The following is an 18,882-nucleotide window of genomic DNA, read 5'->3' as shown; positions in this document are numbered from 1 at the left end:
CACTGTCTCTAACATAAGATTTCATTTGAAGAACATAGGGTTTTAGAACTTCATCCAAATATTGGGACATACCCTCCGTGACCCACCCTATCCCACTCATTATAGGTCTGACTGCTGGTAAAGTTTCATAACTCTTGTGTATTTTAGGTAAAAAATACATAGTGGGCATGGTGGGTTCTGTGTTGGTCAAGAAACTCTTTTCATCCTCTGTTAGAAAACCTCTGTCATACCATAGCTGAATTAGTTCCAAGTGTTCAGAAACAATTTTCTTCGTTGGATTAGATTTTAGAGGGGTATAACATTGTGGAGTATTCAAATGAGACATTGCCATAGTTATATAATCCTGCGTGTTCATCACCACAATGTTGCCCCCCTTGTCTGCTTCCTTAATGGTTATGCACTTGTCATTCATTAAAGCTTCTAAAGCTACCATTTCCTCTTGACTCAAATTAGTTTTGAGTCGCTTTCTTTTATTGGATATGCTGTCCATATGCTTGTATATATCCTTAATAATTGCCTTGTGGAAGGTTTCAATTACATTCTCTGTGCCTAGATTAGGTGTAAATTTTGACTTAAGCTTCAGTTCTTTGAGATTGAGGTGTCTAGTATTAACACCAAGTGATAAACAAATAGATTCAAAATCCACTGTACTTTCTTGAGCTAGTGCGGTCAATGTGGTAATATTATGTATATCTGAAATAGTGTATGAGCTAAGTGGGCTCAAAGTGGTCTTAGGTTGAAATATTTGTACCTGTGTGGCAAAGAATTTCTTTAATTTTAGTTTCCTTATGAATTTAAAAATATCTATCTGAAAATTCACAAAATCTGTTCTGACGCCTGGTGCAAAAGAAAACCCTTTATTCAACACAGCATGTTCAGCTTCCGAAAGACATTTATCTGATAAATTGATAACCAAATCACAATTCACTAGTTCATCTGACGTTTCCTGCTGCTCGATCGGGTCAGAATTCCTGGCCGACCCTGATCTTCGTCGGAGCTTCCACTCCCGCTTCCGCTTGCCCCCTCTCCTGCCCCTTGTGTGGCACCTGGTATTGGTATAGTGCCTGTTGATGGTATTGTAAATCTGACTTGTTTTGAGTTTATAAATCGTATGTTTCCCTTTTTGTGTCTGCGAATTTGTTCTAAAAAACTCTGGCCTCCACTACGTGTGGATTCTATATCTTCTTGATTATTAGCTTCACCCTCTCTAGCTTCTTCCTCTGAATCATTGCGCACGCGTGACGTCGTCGCGCGTGCGGGCGTGTGACGTCATCGCGTTGCGGCCCGTTTTCCCGCGAGGGACAATACATTTAAATGGAAGGACCAATTCGTGGGATCCTCTTAATATATTGAGGTTCTGGGATCCAGCCCATGTATAGGTAAGCTTATGGAGAATTGGAACATGGATAGGTTGAACTATCCTTTCTGGTATGTTTAAGGGAGGTCCTCTCAGTAACTCATGATGTGTACATGGGAACTAAACACAACACAATATTATTTTGTTCAATGATGTATTTGAAATGATAACACATGAGGGATGTAGTGACCCATGAATATGTTTAAATATGGAAATGATTCATCAGGGGGCTTATAGTTAACCTTATGAAGCATAGTTACCAAAAAAATTTTAAAAAATTTTTTAAAAAAATTAAAAAAAAATTTTTCTAGGTGGAAGCCATTTTTGGATATAAATTTGCAATGTTAAGACCATGACATGTTAGGAACATACATTTTCAGGTTGGTGAACATTATGTTATTTATTTTTACTTTGTTACAATATGGGATTAGACGCTCATGTAACTCATACTATTTAATTTTAACCTAAAGGATCCACAACACAGGGATAGAAGATATAACCTATTGACATAGAGAGGGTGAGTTGCAACTTTATTGTTCGATGATGTTTTTGGAATATTCGTATATCCTCTGGTCATGTTGGAATGGCGTCACAGGGTGATAACCAGTAATTTGTGCAACTAATACATTGGGATTGTATATTATTGTATAATTAGTTGGTAATTGGATACTATGTTAAACACATAGAATCAATATATTTACTTATTTACTTATTAACTCTTTGTAGAAGAACTAAACTATTGTTTTCTGTTTATTTTTCTTTGAATTTTTGTTTTATATTTTGCATATGGCGTGAATTTTCCCATATCCTGATCTGACATGTTGGCACCTATGGTATGGTTTTTTGAATTTTCTCTTTCTTCTTCATGATGTAATGAACGAATGTTATAATCTGTACAGCCTTGATAACGACCAAAGGTCGAAACACGTGTCGGCTGTTCTTCACTTTGAAAATCTAATTAAACTAACAAATGTTATGTAACTTGAGGAACTTTTGTATCTATTCAGTTGGTGTGAGCGCGAGATATCCTCCCGAACTCTGATTTCTTTGTTTACTTTGTACAAACTTTGTGGGAAGTTTGAGGGAGTATTATCACTTGCTGCCGACCCCCCCGTATTTACATCAGTTTTCATTATTTTTTTAAATTTGAGAGTGGAAAAGAGCGCACCCAATTTGTTCGCGATCCCACAAGGTAAATTTATATTTCTGTTGTTGTACATCATTCAGTCCTCAATCTGGAGCAGGTGAATTGAAATGCAATGGAAGGCTGCTGTGAATTCACATAGGCTGAAGGTGATCTGTTTATCATCTTCATAGGTTTGGAAGATGACGGTGAAGGGGTGATGAGGTCATCTAGGTTATTCGGGTAGTTCTTGAAGAACAACGGGGACAAGACGGAGTCTGGTACTCTATGTGGCTGAAGGGTGGATTTCAAGTGGTACATTCCTGCCCAGATCGCCCTATCTGACACGAAGGATGATCTACAGTGAAGGGCAGTACCAGATATGTCTAATTATGCATCCAGGTATCAAAGGGGGTTGTTTGCGGTTCACAGTAGGATGCCACTGAGAGGTCAAGAAGAATTAGAATAGAGGGGATATTGAATCCAGTGACAGCAATATATTGCCTCTCATAAAGTGAAATGCACTTTCAGTACCTCTTACAAACCCGGATTGCTGGCCATTACATAGGCAATGAGACTCAGGGAAATGCAGAAGTTGACTAGCCACATTTTCTATGATCTTGCTGACAAAGGATGTGTTTGCAAAAGGAAATTCATTTGCTGAGATATTGAGGACATCATTGCCTTTCCTGAGAAGAAGGGATACACCTATTATCTTTGGCACCAAAACAAGATACTTGTTGCCAGGGAATTGCTCAAGGGGCTTCTATCGCTGGTGCGAAGGAGAAAATGCTTTCCCTAATGGTCTTGCGAGAAAAGATTCAACATGATCTGAAGATTCTTTCATTTTCATGATCATCAATAAAAAATCAATGTTGGCAGGTTCAATGAATAGTAATACAGTAGGACCTCTCGTGCTGTGATCTAGACAAAATTGATATTGCTTGATTGATGGCTAGAGTATTTTCCATAAAGAAAGCGCAAACAGAGTTAGTAAATATTTGAGAGGATGCCAGTATAGAAGAAGCTTCTGCTGGAGATCTGAGTTCCCAGTATATCCAGGAAAGCTATATTCCAGGCCTAACCTAATGGGAGTTTAGGCCCCTACCAGCAGGCTTTTCACTGAAGCACCAGCACCGATAGTAACAGTTCCGCTGATTCAGGTTACCCATTCCCATAGAGTCGTATAGTCCCATGGAGTCCTATAGGACTCCATGGGAATGGGAAATAACTGTACAGCCGCCTGTGATAGCCCGGTAGCACAGGGATAACAGGCGGCAGAAACACTGTCACAGGGTTGCCGGTAACCCGCCGCCTACCAGTGGGTTTTACCGGCATACTCGTAATGAGCCCATTTGTCTCTGTTTTAGTTGCAAGAGGGTCTGGTGACTGATTCTGCCTTTTTGTGTGTATAGCACTCGATTTCTATCAGGACACACATTGGGCCTCATTAGGACCCAGGCGGTAAGGGGTTTACCGCGGCGTAAACAGCGCCGACCCTTACCGCCTGATTCCGAGGTCCCTTAGCGCCATGGAGGATTTAACACCTGCTTTTAGTAGGTGTTAAAATCCATGGCGCTAAAGGACCTTGTTGTTAATTACGCCACCGTAATTTACGGTGGCGTAATTAACGCCTTCCCCACTCCCATTATGCCCTATGGGGAAAAAATGGGAATGGGGAAGGGTAAATGGGTTAATGGGGACTTACCGCCCCGCCACCTCGGAATGGGGCGGTAAGTCCGCCACCCACCATGGCGTAAACGTAGTTTACGCCATGGTGGTAAAGGTACGACCCAGGCGGTAACTTACCGCCTGGGTCGTAATGAGGCCCATTGAAGTTCTCCATTGCATTCATGATCTCTATTTCTTTTTTCTGTGCACCCAAATACAGATGGCTATATATTTGTGCATATAAGTGCACTTTTATTTGGATTCCAATCCCGAGTCAAAATCTTTTGACACTAAATTGAATTTCTCACATCCTTCATTCCCTCCCTTGCTCCTTGTCTTTGCCAACCATGACCCACATGTATGTTCCCTTGAACTGTCAGAACCTACATTTAGGCATGATCTCCAGGTGGACACTTGGGTTATTCTAAGCGTCATGCATTTTCTAAAGCCTTAGAAAACATTTTTGATATTATCTTTCATGACCACGCTGTGCTACACACATTTTTACACTTGTCTTGTAATGTGTTTTATTTTCACTGTACCATTTTATTAAAGTGATTTCTAGAGATGAGGATGAGGTTATAATATAAGCAATGGTCTCAATACATCCAGTCATACGTTCAGTGCCCGTATACAAGCATATCAACCTGACTCAGAGATAATGCTACACATTTTAAGAACAAGAGTTTAATCACACAGTCAACCTCAGTGGAAAGCAATAACAAAAAGATTGGAGGAAACAGAAGAAGTTGTAGACTTCACGGGGCAATACACCGAGCCCAAGTCATACGCCTATTTGTATTGAGAATACTAATTCATATATTTTGCCAGTGTTAATTCAAATATCCTGGATTCATCTTCTCAAAAGGAAAGTTTCCAAACGTGTGGCTGTACCTAGGTCTCCCAACTATCTTTCGATTGAGGGGAAACGGGTTCCTTCTACTTCCTGAGCACTTCATCTAGGCACATGTAATTGCCTTGAATAACAGTAGAGGTTCTCCTTTGCCAACATTCCTATAGACAGATGTTGCACTAAGGAGAAAAGACAGGTGATGCTGCATCAATATATCCCCCAGTATTTCATTTAGGTTCAAAGACACCTGCCCACGGATGTGTGTATTTTTTGTCACATGAACAGGTATGTGATTACCGGTCTTGGTACTTTTTGGAATCTAGAACCTGATTTAGAGTTCACAACTTCTAGATGATAGGAGAGAGGCTGAGCCTTCAGTAAGTGTGGCTTTCTGTTTTATGTTTTTTCTTAGTAAACAGTTAACCTAGAGATACATTTGGGGTTGCCGTCTCAGAATCTGATGAAGTGAAATGGGAGGTACCTCAGGGCTCCTCCATTTCATCAAATGTGTGCGACCGATATATCAAAACACTACATGATGTTTTGATGGAGCCTGGCACAGTTTTCTAAAACAACACTGATGACAAACAGCGTATCCCTTAAGCCTCGAACAAAATGTCCAGTCTAACATCTCTTACATAAAACACATTTTTCAGTAAATTGCCATTTGGATGCATGACAATTGTCTAGTATTTAATCAGGATAAAACGGCGATCTTAGTTGTCTCCTCCTTACACCTTCTTGACAAGGCATCTAAAATATGCTCCAAGCTGACACTTGAGTGCTAACTGAGCAGGACCCATCCCAAGGTAAAACACTAGGTGTCTTTTTAGAAGCAAACCTCTCTATGAGTACCTGTGCTGATTAAATGCTCAGTTGTACTAATGTCAACCTTATGCTCCCCAATCAACTGCATCCCTATACGTCCAAAGGAATATTGCATGGCCACTGCCAGAGATATTATGAATTCCAAGTTGTACTACTATAATGTCTATATGGTGATGCTATGACTGTGTTATTCAATTTCTTCAGCCTTTTACATAATCTAGCTGTCTCCATATAACCAGCACATCAAGAAGGGCACAAGCAACTCCTACGTTGAGGAAGCTTCACGTGCTCCCTTCAAAGCAAAGAATGCATTCCAACTGCTCACTCTTGCCCACAAGGCCTTATAAGGTAATGACATGCTCTATTTTAAATGATAATTTAATGTTTGCCCAACTTCTTGGCCTCATAGAGTCTTGTATGAAAACAAGACCTACATTCCCCTATTCAATCTAACGAGAGCTACAGGTGGCTTTTTCCTGAGCTTGGCAGCTAGATCATCGAATTCCAACCTGAGGATATTTGCAGCATCAACAGTGTCTATTTTTAGGACAATGTTTAAATTCCTCTTTTAGATCTATTATAGCTATTTTCCATTGTATTTTCTTCCCCCGCAGGGACTAAGAAGTGCTTGGAGGCCCGTGTTTTTTGGTGTGTGCAAAGTTTGCCTGCATACTGTTGACCTATAAAGTTTGAGAAAGTAATGTTGCCATAGTCACCATTAACTCTCCTCTATTATAGTCTGTTTTCAAGATGGTTGTCCATGGTTTATTCAGTGTTGTGTCCACATCAGTGTGGAATGTATAAGTGGTGCCCACTACATAATCAGCAGGATGCCTGCAGGAATTCTTTTTTGTGGCTTTATACATAGTGAAGGATGGCAATTTTGTTGTCGACAGAAATGGTTAAGAAGTGTTTATCGTAGTGATTATTTTCTCATACTTGTGGCATTTTTCTCCTTCTGACAGATCTAGATATGTTAATGTTTACATACATATCTTACACCTGGTGCTTATTTGTTACAGACTGAACAGGTCTGACTGCCCCCTCTTTAGCCAGGGCATCAATCTAAGGTCCTTTTTTTATGTAGTGGGTACTCCACAAAGGGACTGGGAATTAAAAACCTCTCTACAGTGCAGACTACTACATTGTGTACTTGAAAAACAGTTGGTAAGCTTGTTGCCCCCATAGAGTCCCCTTGATGTGCATGCTAATTGTTTCATTTATAATGTTCAGTACACTTCTTTCTTACTTTGTCCACTCTGGAGTTTCATCACCCTCCTTTTTCCAACATGAAGCATGGTGAAATACAGCAAAGTAAAAGGTAAAGGTTCAGGCCCAGGAGACTGAATTCACGCTGTTCACATAGGCAAATAATCTCTCTATTTATCAGGAAGCAATGGATGCCAGCAGGCTTCGCTGGCCCCTACCGAAGGCCCACATGCAATGCCCCTGAAATACCCTGTCTGACCCTGTATTCAAATTGATGCACAGGAGTGTACACCTCTCCCTCACCCGCTGCCTCATAAGGAAGGCATCACCAGGCAGATAAGCCTCTTTGGGCTCCACAAGAAGGAATTACGCTGTCCCACCAAGATGGCCACTGCGGCATCCACGATCTGCAGAGCTCCAGGCTATAACTTCAGCCCGCCTCCACCCGACCCTTATTGGCCACTTGCCTGCATCTTATCAGGAAGCAATGGAGGCCGGCCTCCACTGAAGGCCCACATGTAAGGCCCATGGAATACCCTGTTTGGCCAGGTCCAGATCCTGGTCATATATTGCCGGATATGCTAACGGCATGTAGGGCCAAAAGCTCTAAGTTCTGATATTGCCTCTTTGTCACAGGGTCACTACCATCTTATCTCTCCATCCCCCCTTCCCATTTTCTACCGAACGCCCTACAAATACATTCTATACCTACACAGGTCTGCTCCAAGTCCTCCATGGAAGCAGCCTCAGCACGATATGGCATGCAGCATGGGATCCCCCGCACACCTTCTCTCTGTTCTAAAACTCTTAGAACTGCAGCCAGGAACTCCTGTATTGGCTCCAGAACTGTTTTCAAAGGTAAGCGAACCTTGCTCAGCCTCTCAGGGTACCATCTCAGTTACCCTCCTTGTAGCAGACACCAACAACAAGTGGGATCTAGTTTGTGCCCTAAACCACCCACCAGATCAAGTATTTCACCTCCCACCCATCGCCCACTAGCAGGTCCCTGCAACGTTCCATCACCATCAAGTAAGAATCCCACCAATCAATCTAACCCACCTAGACTCGATTACTCACCTTGCAAAACCCACATGGGCAGCCCAAACTCTAACATTGACCATATACCTATATCCATTACCTATTACCACCTCTGTGCCATGCCAAATGCCACATATAAAGACTGTTATGTTATTGTGCTTGATGATTGGTTGCTCTTGCTCCAGCACTCAATACTGCCCCTGCACCCACTACTAGTACAAATGCCATACCAAATGCTGTTTCTAATTAAGCAATATGCCCCGAGCCTCAGAGGCATTACAGAGTCAGGTAAGGCCCCGGGGCCCATAGTTATAAGCTTAACGAAGGCCCTGGGGCATTACCTGCCTCAGTAATGACCCCTCAGCGAGGGGCATATTGTATTAGTACTCCGACCCACAAGACTGGGTACTAATAGCCTTCTTTTCTGTTCTGAAATGCAGCCTTTCGGAACAGAAAAGAAAAGAACATGTCAAAGGAATTGGCTGCCAGGAAAGGGAAAACGGAGTCCATTTTCGCTTTCCATGGTGGCCATCAGGAGCTGACGCACTCGGAACAGAAGTGTTTCCAGCGTGTTTGCTCCCAAAAATGCAGAAATAGGAAGGTAAGTGGGTTTGGGAGGGCACGGAGGGGATTGTGTGCAAGGGAGGAGGGAGGAAAAAAAAAGAAACGTACCTGAATCCCCAGCGGGGGACGAAGGCAGCCTCCAGCCGTGTGGAGACTCAGAGCGGGGATGGCCCCGCTTCGAGCCTCTTCATTGGCTGAGGGGATGCCCTGCCGGGGACAAAGGAACGGAATCCCGGCTGAGGAATTCCCGTCGAGTTATGGAGCTGGCGAGTGCCAGTCAGAATATTTCTTACCTTCTGGTTGACCCTCGCCGGGTAGTTATAAGTGTTATGTTACTGTGCTTGATGATTGCATTGCTCTTGCTCCAGTACTCAATACTGCCTCTGTACCCACTGTTAGTATAAATGCTACATCCTACATCAGTTCTACCTTATTGTTCATTTGAAATGTAGTCATTGCAACCATGACTAATGCCAGCCACCCTACTCAACCTAAAACTAACTATACTAGCCTCACTGCTCCTAAGACATGACAGCACTCACCCATTACCTCAGCCAATGACCTCAAACTAGCAATCATCAATGCTCCCTGCCCGCACATGCGATAGGCATCCATCACCTCCTCATTAAACACAATTTAGATGCCCTGACCATCACTGAAACTGGCTACACACAGCTTTGGGCTCTATGCTAGCTCTTACCACCCCCCTTGGTTACACCATAAATAGAAGTGATAGATCTAACTCCAGAGGAGGAGGCATGGCCTTTATCGCAAAGGACCACCACACCATTTGAAAAACATTGGCCGTGCACATGAACAATGGTGATATTCCCTCTCTAAAATAGACCACGTCCCCCGCTAACACTATCTCGATTCTTCTATTCTACTGCCCATCAGGCCATGTCCTCTCCTTTGAAGAAGATGTACTCCACATTCTAAGTAAGAATCTTAAGCCTACATCCCATATGATCCTCCTAGGCAACCTAAATTTAGTCCTCAATGAACCCAGGATTTATCAGACACATCACTGTCCACAGCTCTTGCCTCCCTTGGGTACAACCAATGTATCAACAACCCCATCCACAACAAGGGTTGCACCCTGGACTACCTAACAGACATCAACTGTCACACTGCCATCAAACCTAACTCACAATGCCCATGGTCAGACCAACATATCATTACCTATTCGCACCCAGAAGGCCCACTGCCCAAACACTTTATCAACCCCATTCCATCCACTTCTGCCCGTAGTGCATGCATACTCCTTGAGGAAAACCTCATCCCGTTCCTCATTGTCCTCAATCCGGACAACCTAGAAACCACGGACCCAGTGCTCCTAGCGCAACACTACTCCACCTCTCTCCTTAATGCCATAAATACCATTGCTCCCCTAGCTAAAAAAGAAATGCAAAACCAGTTGTAACACATTAACGCCTGGCACACTCAAGATCGTGCCCTCTCAGAACTGAGAAAAGCTTGCTGGGTCGAATTGGAAAAACTGCCCATGTGAGTCATCCAAACATGCCTTTTACCATCCTCACCCCAGTACAAAAAGGCCATTATACTCGCCAAGGCCACTTCCCTCAACACCAGGATTGCTCATGCTAGTTCAGACTCAAAGAACTGGAGACACCAAACTCCCAAACCTCCCCAATCAATAAAAACTCTGATGGTGCAACACCATTCAGAACGGCCTACCAACCAAAATTGACAAATTGAAACTAAAAATCCAGGCAATAAAAGCAAACATTAGGCAACAATCCCTGCCCATACACTCGCCTTCGGCCCACATGCCTGATGCCCCACCGTTCCACTTTTTTTAATAATATATTTTATTGATTTTAACAACAATCACAATCAACAAAGAAAACAATGAAACAAGTCAAAATATATGCATTCAAAGAGTGAATCAATAATAAAGCATGGTTAAAGTCCGATGATTTCCATCTACAGCCTCCTCCAAGTGTTCTATGAGCGTGTTCTTTTGAGGTGTCAAAGATTACGGGGATTCACGTTCTTCCCATTTCCCCCAGATTTTGAAAGCTTTAGTGGGGCAGCCCCATGCCTTGTAGACTCTGTGCTCCAACATTGCACATGTGTCCATATCATCTGCCCACTGATCCAGTGTCAGTGATTCCGGATTGCTCCATTTCTGTGCGATGTTTCACTTCATCAGTCCTGCGGCCGTTGCCAGGAGCAATCCCTCCCATTTGTTCGCAATGTTTTTGTCGGGTTTACCCAGTAACAGTATTTTCGGGTCTAGTGCTATGTTGCGACCTTGTACTCCATACAGTCCCTTGCAGCATTCACCCCAGAAGGTCTGGATTCGAGGGCATTCCAACAGGATATGTATGAATGTTCCCGTCTCTCTCCCACATCGGAGGCAATACAGGTTTGGGGCACGCTTCCATTTGTGTATCGTAGTTCTAGGATAATATATTCTATGTAGGATTTTTAGTTGCACCAGACGGAGCCTGGAAGAGATAGAGATAGCGATTTCCCTAGGGTGCATTAGGATCTGGATCCAGTCCTCCGGATCTATGGTACCCACATCTTCCTTCAATTTGGATTTAAGGTGAGGGAGTTCCAGAGTGGCAAAGGAGGACTTGGTGTTATATAATATAGATGTACATTTAGCAGGAATGTATGCTGGGAATATGTTGCGTTCTATGGGTGTGTTCTCGGGAATGGCAGAGCCCGTTTGAATATGTGTTTGTAGGGCGTGAGCCAGCTGAGTATAATGATATTGTTCAGTTGTTGGGAGCTGGAATTTCAGTCACAGTGCTTCGAATGAGGCGAGTTCCCCACCCCCCAGGACGTCCCCGATCTTAGTGATACCGGCCTCCGCCCATTTGGACCATGGTTTGAGTTTCCCAAGCTCCGTCAGGTTAGCATTGTGCCACATGGGTTGTGCAGTGATTATCTTATCTTTCCAACCCACAAAAGCATGTGCTAGTTTCCAGACCATAGTAACACGTGCTGCCATTGTTTGTGGAGAGGGCCTGCGGAGGGGTTGATAGAGCAGGTGTAGTGGATCTATGTCGTGCATGGCCGCAATTTCGGCCCTTATATGTGGTAACTCCCTGTCCCCGTGTAGTAGGTTGTTGACCACTGATAACTGGGCAGTCCAGCAGTATGTCCGAGGGCGGGGCACGCTGATTCCTCCTCCCAAATCGATCTCTGAAGCGTGGCCAGTGCAATGCGGGTTTCACCCCCCCCCCCCAACATGAGTTCCCTAAGGAGATTGTCGAGGCGGTCGAATTCGCTATCCTGAATCGCAAGCGGGGCATTTTGTAATACATAGAGAAATCTGGGCAGGGTAATCATCTTAAAGAGGGTGGCTCTACCCATAAGTGTCAGGGGGAGAAGTCTCCAGTGGCAGACATCATCTCTAAAACGGTCCATGATTGGTTGGAGATTGTGGGTTGTGTAGCGTGTTAAGTCCTCTGATATCCAAATCCCCAGATATCGAAATCCGCTTGGTTCCACTTTGTATGGGCATTCCTGGGGGATGGCTTGTGTACCGCCCTTCACCGGAAAAAGGATAGACTTGCTCCAGTTGATTCTCAGCCCACTGAATTCACCAAAGCGGACAAGCATATGCGTCACTATGGGGCAGGTTCATATCGGGTCACACAGATAGATCAAGAGATCAACAGCGTACATAGACGCCATGTCCTCATGTCCCTCTGGCAATATAAATCCTATCCAATCCCCGCTCTGACGGACCCATAAGGCGAGTGTCTCTATTGCAAGAGCGAAGAGGAGGGAGGACAGGGGGCATCCCTGCCGTGTGCCTTTGCCAAGGGGAAAGGGCTCAGAGTGCCACCTGTTCACACTCAACTCTGCCTGTGAATCTTTGTAGAGGAGTTGTACCCATCCCAGGAAATTGTCTCCAAAGCCCATTCTCTGCATAGATTCCCAGAGGCTGCCCCAGCAAACCAAATCAAACGCCTTCTCAAAATCTATGGCCAATAATGCAAGCGGCTTGTCTATAATTGGGGCTCTTTCTAATAATAGGTGGAGGTGTTGTATGTTCTTGCGTGTTGATTTATGTAGCATAAACCTGCATTGGTCCGGGTGGACCAGGGAGGTAATGACCAATTGTAGCCGGTTAGCTAGGAGTTTGGCAAGGACTTTAGTTTCAGTGTTAAGTAATGAGATGGGCCTATAGGAGGCGCATTGCTCAGGTGGTTTACCCTGCTTGGGGATGACAACAATCGTGGCTTTGTACAAATCCGGTGGGAGAGCACCCTGGTCCCGAGGAACATTTTGTGGAGGTACAGTGCTAACTTCTCCCCACCCAGCTTCTTCCAGATCTCAACCTGGAATCCGTTGGGGCCCGGTGTTTTCCCAGATTGTAGTTGGGCTATAGCCTCAGCTATCTCTGCTTCGGTGAGAGCTGAGTCCAGTTGTGCTTTTTGCTGCCCCACCGTTCCACTTCAATAAGCTCACTATACAACAAATGACCAGTATCCTTCAAAAACAAAATCCCCTTAAATGCATAGGGGACATTTGCCCAGCTCCATTAATCAAAGAGTGTGCCCTTACACTAGTCCCCTTCATCACAGCCTTCATCAATGCCTCCTTCAACACAGGCATAGTACCCTCCTGCCTCAAAGAAACTTAGGCCCTCCCCCTACTAAAAAATATGACACTTGGCCTCACCATCGCCAACAAATACCGACCAATCACCACTGTCACTTTCCTCCTAAAAATCTTAGATAGATCAGCTTATCTACACATTCAATGCCACTTAGAAACCAATCAAATCCTAGGCACCCATCAATCTGGCTTTCGTCCGGGTCATGGCACTGAGTCTGCCCTCCTGGACCTGAAGATTCAATTGGAGGCCCTCAGAGAAAACAAGAATTTGACCATGCTTCTCCTCCTTGATCCGTCTTCAGCCTTTGATCTAGGTGATCCCAACATCCTATGCCACCACCTGACCTCATCGGCTTCCTTCTCCCATGTAGTTGCCGCCTGAATCACTTCCTTCCTCGAAGGAAGAGTAATGAAAGTCTTTGCCTACAATGCCTGCGCCACTCCATCCATATTCAGTTGTGGGGTCCTACAGTGTTCCTGTGTCTCAACTATGCTTTACAACATTTTCACAAAGCCCCTTTTTGACCACTTGCACTCGTTCGGCATAGCCCACACCAACTATGCTGATGACACACAGATTCTTCTCCCGCTCACATGGTCATACCACACAGATTCCTCCACCCTCAGCACCTCCTACGCCACGATCCAAAACTGGGTGGTTACCCATGGCCTCTGTCTCAATGACGAAAAGACAGAGCTCCTCATTGTCAGTCCGGCAGCTGTTCTAAAAACCCTTGACTTCCATTACTCCACCTTCAATATTGATGGATCTGTGATAATTGTCTCCCCCTTGGTAAAACCACTAGGTGTCTACCTCAATGCCACTCTCTCATGACCCGACAAGTAAATGTCATCTCCTCCACAGCAGCTTATTCAACCAAACTCCTCAATGCAGCAGGCCCTTCCTATCCAGAGACAACTGCTTAACTATCGCCCAGTCAGTGATTTGTGTGAGGCTCGACTACTGGAATGGCCTCTTTGCCGGCACATCCATCCACAATCTAAAACAACCCCAAACCATCCAGAACAATGCTTTATGAGCTTCTCTCAATATCCCACATTCTGAAAACATTTCAGCTGCCTGAAGAACTGCCCACTGGCTAGACATCAAGGACAGAATTCTATTCAAGATGATCTCAATCACCCACAAGTGTATCGCCAACACAGCCTCTCCTTACCTAGTACAGAACATTAACAAAGCACATTCCATTAGACCTACCAGAGCCCAACATTCCCACATGGTGACCCAACCTAAGTTCAAACGAACCAAAGCTGGAGGATCCAGTTTTCCAGTTTTGGCTGCCAAATACTGGAACTATCACCCACCTGCCCTTATAGTGGAATAATCATACTGGGTCTCTCGAAAACCCTCAAAACGTTGCTATTCACATAATTCCACTCAATAGTCCTCTATTGAAGCCCGCCAGCACTTATAATATGTATATGCTGCCGTGGCTTACTCTATGAATTTGACCTCAGCGATCTGCAGCTGTGTTACCATGCATGCAAATGCATCCTCTGTCTTTATGCCATAATGACATAATCCTATGGCCTCATAAAGGTTTATCATGACCAAAATGCCTGTAATGCTCTCTTTTTTTTACACCTATGCCTTTTCCCGACTTGGGCCCATGTAACTGGTAAAAGCGCCTTGATGCCCACGGTTTGTGTACGCTCTACAAATGTAAAAACGAGATAAATAAAGGACACATTTACAAATTTTCATCTATTAAACTAGAGGATGAGAGTGGGGTTACACTGGGGGCCGGGTACCCCAACCCACTACATTTTGGAGGTGCAGAATGAGTTACAAAGTGGACCACCAAAGCTCCCCATTTCATCACTAGCCTTATATGTATACTAAGCCCTTTTGTCCCTAACACTCGTTTGATGTTGATGTTGATGGCATCAGAAACAGTCGTCTTATGGGGATGTCAGATGGGGTGCTGTAAAGGACCACACAGTTCATGCATCTTCCACAGAAGGAATCCATGAACCCATTCCAATACATATTGGGAGTGTGAATGGGCTTTGGTGCTTGTGCAGCACAAGATTTGGTTAGGGTTTGGCAAATTACATGAATGTAAACTGTCTGATACACTAGCCCTCATAATACAGATATCACCAGAATCCCATGAAACGATGTTTGGAGAATGAATTAGAAATTCAAAAAGTGGGGTTGGAGCAACTGCTGATTACTAGCACCAGGGTAGTCTGTAATTGACAGGAACATAATTCAATTACAAGAAATTGTTTACGGCATACACACCTGAATCCACGCAAATAATTGCCTGTCCTGGGCCCAATCGCACACAGAGATAAAAGCAGAGCAGGAACCAAGTAGGATGGAGATCAGAGTTAAGGAGATGTGTGTGTGAGAAAGAGCAAGAAGAAGAGAGTATAGAGTGCCATAGAGCTGTGATGGGGAAAGGGCTGTGTTGAAAGGCCAGTGAAGAGAAGAGGGGGAACAGAAAGATCGGAAAGGATGAGGAGAGGTGAAGCAGCAGGAAGACTGCTACCATGTAAGGTCCAGAGAACTAACAAATAGACCAAGCACTGAAACCTGTGGCAACTCGTCGGATGGTGGTAGACTAGGCAAATACGGAACAAACTGTCTGATGAAGGAGAAAGCCTGTTAGTTCAGAGGTCCAAAAACTGTTGTGAAGTATGTAATGGCTGACACCCATACAGATGTCCAGAGGGGAACAGGACTGGGTAGGCCCGATGTCCAACAAGTCTAAAGGGACCAACATGATGTTGTGAAGGTCCAATGTGAGCCAAGAAAGGGTGTATTAGAAGCCAAGATGGACGTGTAGTGCACTATACACGCCAAAGACATGATTTTGCTGCCCAGAAGGTAACCTTTTGGAATGGATGGTGGGAAGCACTAAGGACTTCTATCTTAAGAATGCTCAGCATCCCAGCTTGTCATGTTTGGAGCTGGTTTGAAAATTAATCATACTGTGAACGCTTACTTGCATTCAAATACTTTCCTGACATATTCAGTCATGACACACTAAAAAGGTACATTTGTAATACTGTATTCACCCTTTTCCTCTATTTTGTAGGGATGGCAATATGAATTGGCTTCAGTTTGTGAAGTATTCCATGTAGTGCATTCATCTTAATGCAGTTTACCCCAAATTGATGGATTATATGTGTTGCATATATTCATTTCAATTCCAATGCCTCTTAGCAGGACAACACAGTTTGCACTGATATGATTGCATGTATCCCTTGGAAATATTTTTCTAGGTATTTGATTTGAAAATGCTTGTTTCTAATTGTGAGGAACTGCCATCTGGCAAGGGTGCAAAGTCCTGGCTTGTATTGTTTTAATAGAATAATAAAATGATGTGGGTAGTCCCATCTCCAAAGGGGTAATCTGCAGATCAGAGTCCCCTTTCTCAAGTTTAATGCTAAATGCATTGTATGTATCTGTGGCCTGCTGCATTAGTATCCTGAATCACATCACCTGCCATAACCATGACACCAAGCTGTTTCAGATGTCACAGATGCCCATGTGACAGAAAAGTATCTGCCATGCAGCAGCGACATTTAAGATATGCACCCCTGTACCCAAACGATAATCATAAGTACCGAGTGTATGTCCCAAACACTCCAGTCATGTACGATTACTGTTCCTCAAGTACGGCTCTCTCGGGTGGCCGTGCCTTTTCAATGGCTGCTGCAAAAGTGGGGTGGATTATTTGCTCTTTCATCATTTATTAACAACATTCTTGTTTAAAGATGCTAGTGGGCTATAGTTGTGACTGCACTCTGCACAGTGCTAAGATACCGCTGGGTGGTCATGCGCTTCATACATTTAAAATCAATCAATCAAGTAACCCATTATGGTGGTAGGATATCCCTGAGTTTAGGCATAGGGCATGATATTACTTATGATCATGGCCATCACATTCCACTTGAAATGGCACATGTGTCAGCTCCTGTGAGTCAGCTCTGCTGTGAAGGGTGATCTGTATTCTGGTCAGATGGGTGTAGCCTGCCAAAAGGCAAGACATGAATCTGGAGGTCCCGGCCTCCTCTCTGATCTCTTTGTGATGGTAGGTAACACTCTGTTTAAGACATCCATACAGCAGGCAGCTGTCCTGGGCCTGGGCATCAAGGGAGCACACACATTCAAAAAGATTAGCCTTACACCAGGGTGCCTCATCTCTAAAGGCTTTTGTTCTCAGCTAGAAGGGTAGGGGCAGCATTATGATAGGCAGGAGGGCTCTGGTAAATGGAAGGAGGCTTCCACCATCTTCATTCTCACTGCCCCTCTCTCTTTCCTGTCCCCTTCACTTCCTCTGAAGTGAACACTTTTGGTGTGATAACAGAATGGCAAAGTCCACTTCATTCATTTAGTCCAATTACCTGGGGATCTTTGCCTTTAAAGGAAGGTCTCTCCCACCCCTTCTTCCTTTTCATATTCTCTCAGATCCTCCCAGTGCCTTTAAGGCCGCAGATTCACTCTGAATATTTCACTGGACTTCATTTGGGAAGTTGCACTTTCCAAAGGCCACAGCCTGAGGTGAAGAAGGAATCATACAAGACAGATGGAAGATCTGGTCCCTACCCACTCCCAGGGCACATCAGGAGTGACCACTGCTGTGAATCCTGACCTACCACTCTGCACCAGAATCTCATGAGCTGGTAGAGCAGACCCTGAACATACCCATTGTATCCTGGAGTACCCCTGGCTGGGCATCACAATAACTGAAGGACCAGACCAGCAGAATCTCCCTGTTCTACTGCACCAAACTGGTCGCTGTATGTCCAACACACCTGGAAAAAGAGGGAAGTTGCCAACGCTAGGTGCTGTGCTCCTCCAAAACTTCAAACTTGATTGCACTTTGATTTAGCTCAACACTAAGACAAAGTTCATCACCTGCTATTTCCAAAGGACTGCTCAATGCTGGGAGCACTACCAAGTCACTGGAGAATCACATGCTGACTCTTAACTGGGGATTACAACCACGGTTTGACCCAGCTAACCCTTGAAATGCTGCATCATCAATCACACATTGAGGCACACAAGATCACCACTTTGCTGACTCGAGCTGCTGGAGCTTCACTCATCGACCCCTCCCCGCGTCTAAAGCCTGACTCGGACTGGCCAACTCAGAAGTGTTCCTGGGACTGCCCCAAACTGTATCCTTGGGTGCTGCCCTTCTACCACACAGAGCACTCACATTCATTCCTACTTGATGCCTACTTACTGATTGGGCCCTGTGAGGAACTAGGAATGTGACATGAACAAAGGAGACTCAAGGTGATTGGTATAAACCGTTATTAAATAATAGGGGTTGAAAAATGCCTCACTGTCCCTAATCTAGGAGGTATTTCCCTACCTCAATCAAATCGAAGGGCCTGTCCTGTGTCAAGATGTCCAAAGCAATAATGTCCTGTGTCCGAAATCCTATTCTAGCTCTCTCATTCTAAAAATAACTCTAAGGTGTTGAGGGTAATGTCTTTGGCTTGAAAATGTACACATTTTCAAGTTCAACAGAAAGGTAGAAATCCAACCAAGGTTCCAAATGGATAATGTTCACAGTTCCAGGGAATGGCTCCCTTCCTCAGGTCTCTCTCCACGAAAACAAAGGTTTAAAAAATGTCTTTGTAGCCCAA

This window comes from Ambystoma mexicanum, chromosome 6p (assembly GCF_040938575.1).
Source record: "Ambystoma mexicanum isolate Mex_15411 chromosome 6p, UKY_AmexF1_1, whole genome shotgun sequence".
Lineage (NCBI taxonomy): Eukaryota > Metazoa > Chordata > Amphibia > Caudata > Ambystomatidae > Ambystoma > Ambystoma mexicanum.
This window is presented reverse-complemented; position numbering follows the sequence as displayed.